The sequence below is a fragment of the Aethalodelphis obliquidens genome, unplaced genomic scaffold (assembly GCF_003676395.1).
Source record: "Aethalodelphis obliquidens isolate GAN/ISIS:26980383/991018 unplaced genomic scaffold, ASM367639v1 scaffold89, whole genome shotgun sequence".
Lineage (NCBI taxonomy): Eukaryota > Metazoa > Chordata > Mammalia > Artiodactyla > Delphinidae > Aethalodelphis > Aethalodelphis obliquidens.
In genome coordinates this window covers 53,056-65,392 of record NW_020838033.1, presented here as the reverse complement: position 1 = coordinate 65,392, position 12,337 = coordinate 53,056, and the positions used below count along the sequence as shown (strand labels likewise).

General features: G+C 35.9%; 1 protein-coding gene across 13 annotated transcripts in view; it reads right to left on the bottom strand.

Moving 5' to 3' along the window:
* The window catches only part of MBTD1 (mbt domain containing 1), a 67,975-nt gene that overhangs the window by 50,738 nt on the left and 4,900 nt on the right, over positions 1-12,337 (bottom strand). For 2 of the 13 annotated variants that reach the window (XM_027094555.1, XM_027094554.1), the window contains exon 3: positions 12,018-12,115. The exons of the other annotated variants lie outside the window; for them this stretch is intronic. The gene's annotated coding sequence lies outside the window, so the exon portion shown is untranslated. The remainder of the gene's footprint in view (positions 1-12,017; positions 12,116-12,337) is intronic. 13 annotated transcript variants of the gene reach the window in all.

The following is a 12,337-nucleotide window of genomic DNA, read 5'->3' as shown; positions in this document are numbered from 1 at the left end:
AATGGAATGAAAATTTCCAAGAGAGAAAAATAGGGGGTCAGGTCAACTCAGTATCACACACATACACACACACACAAATGATACTTGTTTAAAGGCTGAGAAAGATTTCTGATGGGCAAGAGGAGGATCTTTTTAGGCAGAGAACAGCATAGGTGAAGGCACATCAGCAAGAGGCCATCAAGCACCCCCTCTTTGAGCGTGGACTATCTACACAAATTATTTGGAATTCTTTCACATAGATTTCCTCTCCTTTAAAAACTTCCCCTTTTTGGGTTTGCAGTTTTCTCATCATTAGATTCAGACTGTATATTCCCAGTTGAAATACTACATAACTCATGCTACTCAGGGTAGTAAACCCAGATTATATGATGTTCATCTGCCCCTTATTGGTGACGATAAGACTTGGTCTAGCTGTGGGATCTGGTTCTCCACTGGTGTTTTACTGTTTTCCCTCTTTTAATAAGCAACCTATGGAAGACACTTCAAGACCATGCAAATATACTGCTCATCAAAATTTCACTCCAGATTTAGCATCCAATGATTCTTGCCCAATCTTTTACTACGATTTTCCAATCCCAGAATTCCTTCCATATTAATCAGTTGGCATTCTTCTGTCAGGAAGATCCTTCTTTTTTCTCTTATGGGTATTAACTCCTGGATTCCAACTTTTCAATGGTTTGTAATTCTTTATTGTCCTTTGTTATTTGGGGGCTCAAATCATGACAGATTCAGCCAGTGGGAACCCATTCAAGCTGACTCCTGTGTCATTCTGACATGCCCCTATCATTTTTGAACAATTTTTTGCTTTCTGGCATAACAAGACATTCTAGGCTTATCTCACTTTCCTGTCTCAGCTCTGGAATCAACCATTTCTCCAAAGAGCCTTGGTTTCTTTTACTAGGAATGTTAGAAATAAAGATCTAGGTGGTCCATGTGTTCATTGCTACTGGGGTATCTCTTTGCTTCTGGAGCCTTTCAGTGCATGTGAGTTGGAATATATATGCAGACATGTATGTGACATATGACTTATGTATATATACAATGTATTTTCAAAATCATAAGTTTACACTTACACCTCCAATTAGAATCCATCCCCACAGGGCTTTTCCTTACCTTCTCACATCCGTATTCGTCTCTCTCTTCTTCTATTGAAAACCCTGGCTTCCAACAAAATTAACATTTATTCATTTGCTCCATCCTTTTATATATTTAAATAGTTTCAGAGCATAACATCCATACTGTTACAAAAATGAACTTTTGAGTTCAGAATTTCTTTGTAGTCCCTTCTCCTCAAACTGAGGAACAGAGTACTGAGTTTTAGAGTTACTTGGATTAGCTATTTCTCCCTCCTTCAATTGTCAGTTTGAAATAAGTTGGTTTTGGTTTGCTTTTGGTTTTAGTCTCCCTTGACATCCTTATTGAGTTAATTTCATTTACTGGGACTATCAAAAAAATCACCCTGCTTTCAAATATAAACAGCTATACAAAAAGGTATAACTTGGAGAAATATTTCCTTCCCTTATCTCGCCACTGTCTCCTGTAGGTGGGTAACCAACTTTATTGCTTTCTGGTTCATCTTTCTTATGTGTGTATGTTTTAAAAAGGTAAACAGGTATATTTATGCTTCCTTATATACACAAAAGGCCACATACTAAACTCCTCTGTCCTTTAATTTAGAAATACATCCTGGAAACCACTTCATTTCAGGGCACAGACATCTTCCTCATTCCTTTTTAAGCTGCGCAGTTCTCCACTGTGCGCATGTTTATTCAATCAATTTCATTTGGACACAATAGTTTTCAATGTTTTGGCAATAACAAGTATTGCTGCAATGAACATATATACATGTATATATACATATACACATATATGTATATAAATTGTTTGAGGTATAACTTCAGGGTATATTCTCAGAAGTGTGACTGCTGGGTAGAATGGTGACTGTTTTGTTAGATATTGCCAAATTCCCCTCCATGGAAACTTTACCATTTTGTATTTGCTCCAGCAATACTGGGAGTTTTTTTTTTTTTTTGCCATATAATATGCTGAATGAAAATGGTATGTCAGTAGTCTTTTTTCCCGTTTTTTAAAAAAAAACTTTTTACTTGGAAATAACTCCAAATTTACAGAAAAGCTGGAAATATAGTACAAAGAAATCCTGTGTATTCTACTCAGATTCACCAATTACTAAAAAATTGCTCCATTTGTTTTATTCTTCTCTCGAAATATATAGATGTTTTTCTGAACCATTTGAGAGTGAGTTGCATACAATTTTTTTTTTTTTTTTTTTTGGCAGCAGCATGCAGGATCCTAGTTCCCTGACCAGGGATCAAACCCATGCCCCCTGCAGTGGAAGTGTGGAGTCTTAACTACTGGACCACCAGGGAAGTCCCATACATGTCTTTTTATTCCAAACTACTTCAGGGTGCATTTCCTGAGAATATAAACATTCTCTCATCACTATAGCACAGTTATTAGTTTCAGGGAATTTAATGTTAATACTTTGCCCTAATTTACCATCCATATTTCAATGGAACGAATGTCCTTTATAGAATTTCTTCCCTCTAGTCCAGCATCACATGCTGTATTTGTTTCCTTTAATCTAGAAGATTGTTTTTGGAGAATGTAGGCCTCCTCTCCTCTTTTTTTTTTAATAAGCAAGAAATAAGGAAATTTATTATATTAGTATTAAGTTACAATATAAGGACAAGCTATATATATATATATAGCGAGAGAGAGAGAGGGAGAGAGAGAGGGAGAGAGAGAGGGAGAGAGAGAGAGACAGAGACAGAGATAAATGTACATACATCACCAATTTGGGAGAACTTACATCACCAAGTTGGGAGAACAAGCAATATATATATAGATAGAAATAAAAGTGCATACAGCACCAATTGGGGAAACACCTACATCCAGACCCAAGCAATGCTGGGAAGACCTCTCCTCTTTTTAATGGGATGCTTTTCATTTGGGGTTCATCTGAAGTTTCCTCATTTTCAGGTTATATATCCCCATAATACTACGTAAGTGATATATCCTTCTCAAGAGTATTACACCCAGAGGCACAAGATACATATCTGCCCCTCAGTGGTGATGTTCATTTTCATCACCCTGCCAAGGTGTTGTCCAGTTTTTCCAGTATACTTACCATATTTCTCCTTGCAACTAATAAGCAATCTTGGGGACACATTTAAAACAAACTAATACAGTTGCTCACTGAAATTCTACCCCCCTCATCCCTAAATTAGGCATCCAATAACTCCTGCAGAACCAAACATTATGATGTCTGCAAAATGATTTTCTAGTGCTAGTACTCTCTTACCAGTCAGCAGGAAACTCTCATCATCTCCTTTATATATCTATCTACCTATTCATTATCAGTATAAGTTCACTAACTCCTATTTCTCCGCCCCACCCCCCTAGTTCATAATTCATTTCTGTCTTTAATTATTTGGGGGTTCAAATTATCCCAGATTTGGCTACTAGGATCCCCTTGAACTGACTCCCGTGTCATTTTGACATGCCCACATCAATTTTTGAGCAGTACCTTACTTTCTGTAATATCAAGATATTCTAGGATCATTTTAAACCCTACACTGCTCCAGCTCCTAAATCAACCTCTTCTCCAAGGAGATCTCATCCTTTTTAGTGGGGATTGGTATTAAAAACCAGTATAGTTCTACACTAAGCCATTTTTGTACCTTTCTGTATATGTGTGTGGACTTGTCTGTTCTTATCTCTTGCCCTTTAAGTGTTTTTAATCTTTTAAATGTTTTCTTCAAAACTCTTTGTATTTAGGAATTTACCCTAAATTTACCTCTGTTATACATGGCAAATTTTGATTTTATGGAATTTTTTGCCATACAATTAAATAAAATTTTTTTAATGTAGTAAAACTTATCAGTATTTTCTTTCATTGTACCTTGAGTCACAGAAAAATTTCCCTTATACCATGGTATAGAAAAATTCACCCATATTTTGTTATTTACATCTCTGATCCATTTAGAGTTTATTCTTTTTTTCTTTTGCGGTACGCGGGCCTCTCACTGTTGTGGCCTCTCCCATTGCAGAGCACAGGCTCCGGATGCGCAGGCTCAGCGGCCATGGCTCACGGGCCCAGCCGCTCTGCGGCATGTGGGATCCTCCCGGACCCGGGCACCAACCCGTGTCCCCTGCATCGGCAGGCGGACTCTCAACCACTGCGCCACCAGGGAAGCCCCTAGAGTTTATTCTTATGTATGGTATAAACAGTGGCCCTAATATTATCTTTTCCCAACTATCTAGTTGTACCATCGCTTTTTACTAAAATGTCCCTTTTGTCACAGTGCTTTGAAATACCACTTTATGTTTCAGATTTCCACATGTAGTTGTGTCCATAGCTAAACGTTATACTACCTTATTGGTCTGTCTATTCATGTGCCAATAGCTTCCTTTTTAAATTAGAGAGCCTTCCTAGTAGAGTCTGAAATCTGGTAGGCCTAGACACCCTCCCCCAATATTTTTCCTTTAATGCTTTGATATTCTTGCATGTTTTATTTTTCCAAATGAACTTCAGTATTAACTAGCTTAGTTCTATACCACAAAATTGTTGGGTATTTTTATTAGGGCCTCATTAGATTTACTAACTTCGGAATCTTCATAATGTTGAAATGTCTTAACTGAGAACAAGAAACGTTGTATAGTTTGCATCATATAGGCTTTTGAACAATTCTTGTTAAAAGGAAATCCTTATGAATTTAAGTATTTTATTTTTCGTGGCTAATGTAAATGCAATTTTCCCTTTTGTTATATTGTTGAATTGACTGAGTACACTTAGATTTATTATTTTATATCCTGCAATCTTGCTAAATTATTTGGAAAGTTTTATCATTGATTTTCTAGGGCTTTCCAGATACACTATAATGTCACTTGCAAAGAAACTTTTCTCTTTTCCACTAAGCTTATAATTTTCTTTTTCCTAACTGTATTTTTTGCATTTGCTTTATTTATTTATTTATTTTTGGCTGCGTTGGTCTTCGTTGCTGCACGGGCTTTCTCTAGTTGCGGCGAGTGGGAAGAACTCTTCGTTGCTGTGCGCGGGCTTCTCACTGAGGTGGCTTCTCTTGTTGCAGAGTACGGGCTCTAGAGCGCAGGCTCAGTGGTTGTGGTGCGCGGGCTTAGTTGCTCCGCGGCATGTGGGATCTTCCCAGACCAGGGCTCAAACCCGTGTCCCCTGCACTGGCAGGCGGATTCTTAACCACTGCGCCACCAGGGAAGCCCCAGGATTAAGATATTTTGATGTATGTATGTATGTGAGTGTGCATGTGCATTTATGAAAATCATGTTAAGGAAGGATCTATCCATTCCTGTTTTCTTAAGTTTTTATTAGGAATAGGTGTTGAATTTGTCACAGACTTTCCCAACATCTAAAAAGAGAATATGACTGTTCTCCTTAGAGCTATTAATATGGTAAATTATATCAACAAACTTCCAAATACTGAATCATTCTTGTACTGCTACTATCAAGCTCACTTCGTCATAATGTATTTGAATATTGTGTTAAGAGATTGCACAATATTTAGGATTTTGCACTGATATTCATAAATGTCTAATTTTCATTTTTTTGCACCATCTTTATCAGGTTCAGAAATCAGTATTAGTCTTGCTTCATAAAAATAATTAGAAAGTTTTCCTTCATTTTCTATGGTCTGAAATGATTTGTGTAGCATTGGGACTACATGCTATCTAAAGGTTTTGCAGATTCCCTTGTGAAATCACTCAGGCCTGGTGTTTTGTGGGATAGCTCCTTGATAATTTCCATAAAAGAAATAGAGAAATTTACCTAAGTTTTTAAGAAACTCTCTAGTGAGGTCAATTTTCTCAAACTGTATTTTCCTAATAATCCATTTCATCTACGTTTTCAAATTTATTTGCACAGTGTGTGCAAAATAGTTGTGTAAGATTTTCTCAATTTCTTCTGTATCAAGTTATTTCCTTCTTATTTCTTATTTTGTATGTTTGTGCATTCTCCTTTCCCTCTTGATTAAACTAGCTAGTGGTTTACATACTTTGTGAATTTTCCCACAAAGGTCCAGGATTGACTCATCAATTTTACGTATAGTTTTTCTGTCCTTTAATTCATTAACTTCTACTTTTATCTATTATTCCCTTTTTTTGTGTGTTTTGCTTTGCTCTTTTTGTTTCTGAATTGGGAATTATTTATTTTCAATCTTCTGTATTTACTGTGCTAAAGTAACCGGATTAGGCCCAAGGTGGAGTTGCTCATGCTAAGTCCCAAGTCAGAAAGCCAAAATTTAGTGGTTAGTTTTCTACACTCAGCTCTTCCAGAAAAAGATAAGCCTAAGTCAACCTATCAGCACAAGTTACTTGACCCAGCTCCAAGACTTCCTTTTGCTCCATTAAGGCCAGCAACCCCATTTTAACCAATCAGCAAATGCCCAGTATAACTTCCTTGTTCCTCCTGCTCACTTTGGTCTATCAAAATCTCTTGGCCTTCTGCAGCTCTTCAGAGCTCCTTTCTACCTGCTAGACTGGATGTTGCCCAATGTATCAACTGCTGACAAAGCCAATAAAATCTTTAGAATTTACTTTTGAATTTTCCTTTAACAGCTGATAATTTAGGAGTACGAATTTTCCTCTGCTCACTGCTTTAAACGTATTCCAGATTCTGGTATGTATGTAGCATTTTCATTATTACTATTTATAAATTTATTTATTTATTTACTTTTGGCTGCTTTGGTTCTTTGTTGCCGTGTGCAGCTTTCTCTAGTTGTGGCGAGCAGGGGCTACTCTTCGTTGCAATGCGCGGGCTTTTCATTGCAGTGGCTTCTCTTGTTGTGGAGCATGGGCTCTAGGCACGTGGGCTTCAGTAGTTTTGGCACACGGGCTCAGCAGTTGTGGCTCATGGGCTCTAGAGCAGAGGCTCAGTAGTTGTGGCACACGGGCTTAGTTGCCCTGCGGCATGTGGGATCTTCCTGGACCAGGGCTCGAACCCATGTCCCCTGCATTGACAGGTGGATTCTTAACCACTGCGCCACCAGGGAAGCCCCATTATTATTACTTTTTAGAAACTCTGTAATTTGTTTGCATTCCCTGTTTATCCAAAAGTTGATTTTTTTAGATTGAGGCATAATTTTGAATGCATATCAAAGATGCTGAACTTTTCAAGTTCAATCAAGATGCTGAAATTTTCTATCACTCTAGAAAGCTCCCTCATGTCCTTTCACACTCAGTTTTCTCCTCCTCCCAGTTTTAGCACAATTGCTTAATTTTGCATATAGTTAAGATTTTACATAGATGGAATAAAACTATATGGACATTTTGAGATTTATCCATGTTATTGCATGTATAATGGTTCAACGCTTCTTACTGCTGAGTGAAACTGAACTTTATCAATATATTAGTCTATCCATTCTCCACCCAGACTTGAATACTATGAATAAACCTGCTATGAACTTTTTTGCACAAGGCTTTCTAACATATAATAGAAGGTTTCTAAAGTTCAAGATGGAAGTGCCCTTTTGCTTTTTGGTTTTGCTTTTGCTTTCTTGAATGGAACCTACTGATGTTTTTCTAATTTAGCAACAATTTTTATGAATACTCTGTGTTTGAAATATAGTGTCTACTAGGATGTAGCAATGGATATACCTGATGATCTGCCTTATTATGTGGTTTAGATCTTTTATAACCTTATTTTTTGTCTACAACACCTATCTTGTGCTAAGAGTATTAAAGTCTCCAATTTTTAGTGTTTTTCACTACTTGCATTTTTTATAGCTTCTGATTTACACAGATTGTTGCTGTTATTTGGTTCATATATACAACTATTGTACCTTTGTTGTGAATTGTGGTTGCAGCATTATAAACTGTCCTCTTTTGTCTTGTTCAATGCTTTTTGGTTTGACTTCTACTTTGTTATCAGCATTGCCAATCCTGTTTTCTTATTATTTGTTTGCCAGGTATATCTTTGTTCATTCTTTTACTTCTACTGTTTTAAGGGCCTATTGTACGTTATAAAGTGGGTTTTGCTTTTCTAAGCCAATTTGAAAATATTTTTAATTGGCGATGCGCCACTATTTCTTGCTGTGTATGTTGCTTTTGAGAAACCCAATACCAGTCTAATTCTCTGGCCCTTGTAAGTCACTTCATCTTTTTACCCCTGGAGGCCCTGAGAATTTTTCTGAATCTTTAAAGTTGTATAGCTTTACTAGAATATATCTTGGAGTTTATCTTCTGGTATGAACTTTTCATATATTCAAAATTCAAGATTCAGATCTTTTATTTCCAGAAAGTTTTCTTGATTATGCGTTTAAATGTTATGCTTTTATTCCTCTGCCTTCTTGAGAGGCACCAATTACATGTGAGACTTTTTGTACCCACCTTTCACTAAAACTGTCATTTTCATTCTCTTAGTTTTGTTTTTCTTCTATGTCTTTTATCACATTTGCATTTGACTCTATTGTTTGTTGGGAAACTTGTAACTTAGTCTTCATTTCTGATATGATTTTTTTCCTTCTACTTTCTCAGTTTAATCTAATCTGACCTTACTTCATCCTGTTTTTTGTCCCTTTCTGTTCTGTGTTATATTTCTGAGTGAAGGTATTTTTTTACCCTTATCTCCAAATATGGTTTGAAGATGTTTTATTTCATTTTGAGTATTATTGTGTCAATTTTCTTCTGCCTCACGTTTTTCTTTTTTTGGGGGAGGAGAGATATTCATCAGCTGATATGCTTTGACTCACACTGTTTCTTCTCAGGCAAGTTCTGTATGGATGTGATCCATTCTTTTCTATTTCTATTCATTTCATGGTCAGCGTTCCTAGTTAAAGAACATCCTCTTTCTTTTTCTGAAAGATTATTAACTTTTTCCTCTTCCTTCTTTCTCTTTATCCATGACTCCAAGTCTCCATGTCTTCACTCCTTCCCTATGAAGCACTCGTAATTTCAGCTTACCAATTCTGGTATTGCTTGCATTCAAGCTCTTCTCTGTGGCTGGAACTGTGAACTATCAGATTTCAAACCTGTGTTCAGTATTTTGGAACTTAAGTGATGAATTTCTCTCTTTTGGAAGTGGTACTTTTGTGCTTCATCTAAGCCTTCCATGTCCCTAAACTCTTTCAACAAACCTGTGAAGACTTCCCTTTCCCACTCCTCATATGGGCAGGAGGAGCTCTTGGAATCTGATTTCTCTGCTTATAGGTAATTTGAAGGTTGTGGTAATCTGTTTCTTAATGCTGAAGGCAGGGGTGGTGTGTGATTTATACATGCTTTTTTATTGGTTTATAGGTAGGTGGGTGGGAAAATTGCATCAGGCTTCTGCCACTGTTCTCCAGACTTAGAAGTCTATACATACATGTTTAAGTAGTATATTAGAATATACTATCTTAGAAATATTGCTTTTGCCATTTTCTGAAACGCTTCCCTGTCACACATTAGATTCACTGTTTGTATCACCTGACAGTTCTCCAGAGTAAGTCTTGCTCATTTTCATCTAATTTGGTTTAGAAACACATTTTCTCTACAGGAGTTTATTTGTAAATTCCGCAGTAACCTTACGAAATACTTTTGCTCCTTATTTGTAAAAAGTCTGTTAAGATTAGTAATACAACTAATATAAGTCATACAACTTAAAGGATGCTTAATATGTGCTAGGGACATTCTAAGCACTTAATATGTAGCAATGCATTTAATCCTTACAAATATTATTACTCCCTTTTTACAAATGAGGAAGCAGAGGTTCAAACGGATTAATTAACTTGCCCAAGGTCCTAGAGCTAAAATGAACACTAGCAATATGAATCAAGGGAATAATCTTAAGTCTATGTTCAATTTTAACCTCCTTTCTCTTTCTTTCTTAATTATGGTTCTATCAGCTAACTTCTGTAAGCACAGAAAACAAATATCAAATAAAACTGTTTCAGGTAATGTGCCATTCTGAACACACTGCTCTTCAAAATAAAACTGAAAAACCATGTTAGGTGACTACTCAAGGCTTTGAATATTAGGTGATGGGATGACTGCAGGTGGTGAGACCTTGCCTAATATTAGGGCATATATGGTAACTCCTCAACTAGCACAGAGGAAGTCAAAATATAATACCTAAAATTCATACATCAGGTAATGGAAGTCTAATATTTAGAATTATGGAGATGGATATTAGATCAAAAAGATAAAAGAATTAAAAGTAGTTGTCCCAGGACTTCCCTAGCAGTCCAGTGGTTAAGACTCCGTGCTTCCACTGCAGGGGGCATGGATTTGATCCCTGGTCAGAAAACTAAGATCCCACATGCCATGAGGCACGGCCAAAAAAAAAAAAGTACTTGTCTCATGAAAGCTGAACTGGGAAGAGAAAAAAAGATTGCTGCAAGGGATCCTTTTTTGGGGTACACTTCTATTATTGTTTACATGGTACTATCAAGTGCATGCATTCATTTTATAAAAATAAAAGTTAATTTTTATAAAGTATAAACTACCTCTAAAGAATTCAATAATTGGTAAAAAATTGAGAGACTGATGATATCTGGCATTGGCAAATTTATGTATGGGAGAAAAAACACTCATATACACTTGGTAGGAAGGCAAACATATGCCATCTTTTTGGAAGGCAATTTGCATTACTTATGAAAACTTAAAAAAAATGAGCATGCCGTTGACCAGGGAATTCCACTTTCAGGAATCTGTCCTTCAGAAATACTCATAGGACACAAGAATCCATGTGGAAGGATATTTCTTGCAGCAATAATGTAATAGTGAAAAACTGAAGGCAATCTAACCATCAGTAGGGGGGTGATTTACTACAGGTAAAATACTGAGTAAAAAGTATTTGAAATACTGAAAAAAGTAAATTGCCAAATACGAATAATATGACTCATTTTTTATTAAAAGAAACAATATATGCTGGTATATGCACAGATTGATATATCTGTGTTTGTTTATGTATGCATTTAGAAAGATCCTGAAGGAATAGCTAAACTGTTAACAGTGTGAGAATGGGATGGGAGGATAATTTTAACTTTTCCATATTTTTCATTTTCTTTTTTTTAAAACAGTAAATATGTAACACTTCTATAATGAAAAATAAAACAAAAAAGAGGTTTTTAGAGTGACAAAATGTAGGAAGTCATAAATTGCAGTAGAATTTCATTTTCCTACCGTGACTGTAACCCCGATGAACCTTCCTCCTTATAAAATCTACAAAGGAATTAAAAAGTATAACCATTAACTTATTTGTATCATCACCCCACAGGTTGCAATAAAAGTGTAAACCTCTCCAGGAGAAATTTTACAGAAAATATTTGAGATTCTAAATGCAAGCACATATAAATATGCAACCAAGTCCTAATAGCATAATTTCAACATGAATAAACTAATCAAAAGCTAACCAATTCTCCATTATCCACACTAACAGGGTACAGTGACCCATATAATTATCAAAGTTTTATATTTAGTCATGGAATATAAGTTTTCTAGAACCTTAAGTCTGAAAGTTGTATGTGTGAACTGACAAAGTTCAAAATAAGAATTAACAGATACTCTATGATGACTGGACTCAGTAAGAGCTACTTAGCTCTTGCTGGTTTCTTCCTCATACCACTATCAAGATACAATTCACTGGGCTAAACAGAAGGGCCTTCTGGCTTTCTAAGCTTACTATTAGGAGAAAAATAAATGGTAAGGATTTGGGATTGTTGGGTTTTTGTTTCCCACAAGTTCAATGTGAAAGAGTAAGTCCATGTCAATAATACAGTCATCGAAACTGAAAGCAATAATATCCTGAATATCCCACCTAGAGAAAGTGAAAAGTACCCAGAGAAGGACAGGAGAGGACAATGTTCTATATAACAATACTCTAAGATTTAAAGCAACAGTGAGCAAAGGGAAGCTATCTTTGATATATAAAAAATACAAATTTCTATCTCTTTGGGTTCAAGTCCTGGTTCTATTACTCAGGACTTTGGATGTAACAATTATTTGGGTCTCAGTTTCCCTTTCTTCTAAATAAGGAAAACACCACTTACCACACAGGAAGGATGTTTGAAAAATAAAATAATTCACATGAATGCGCTTTCAGTTCTTCAGAAGAAAGTTATGAATCCTTAAGTATGAACCTGAAAAGCTAATTAAAAATAAGATGACCTCGTCAAAATTAAGTCTGAAATACAGTAACCGAGAGGGTCTTTGAGATCATTCATTATCAAGCTATCAATTCTACTCCAAATAACTGAATTCATATTAAGGCTGGGCTGAAGTGTAAATGTAATTTAAGTAATCAAACAAGAACATTTATAACGTTAATGTAGCAAAAATAAGTTAAATAGGTTATTCAGCATCATCTTGA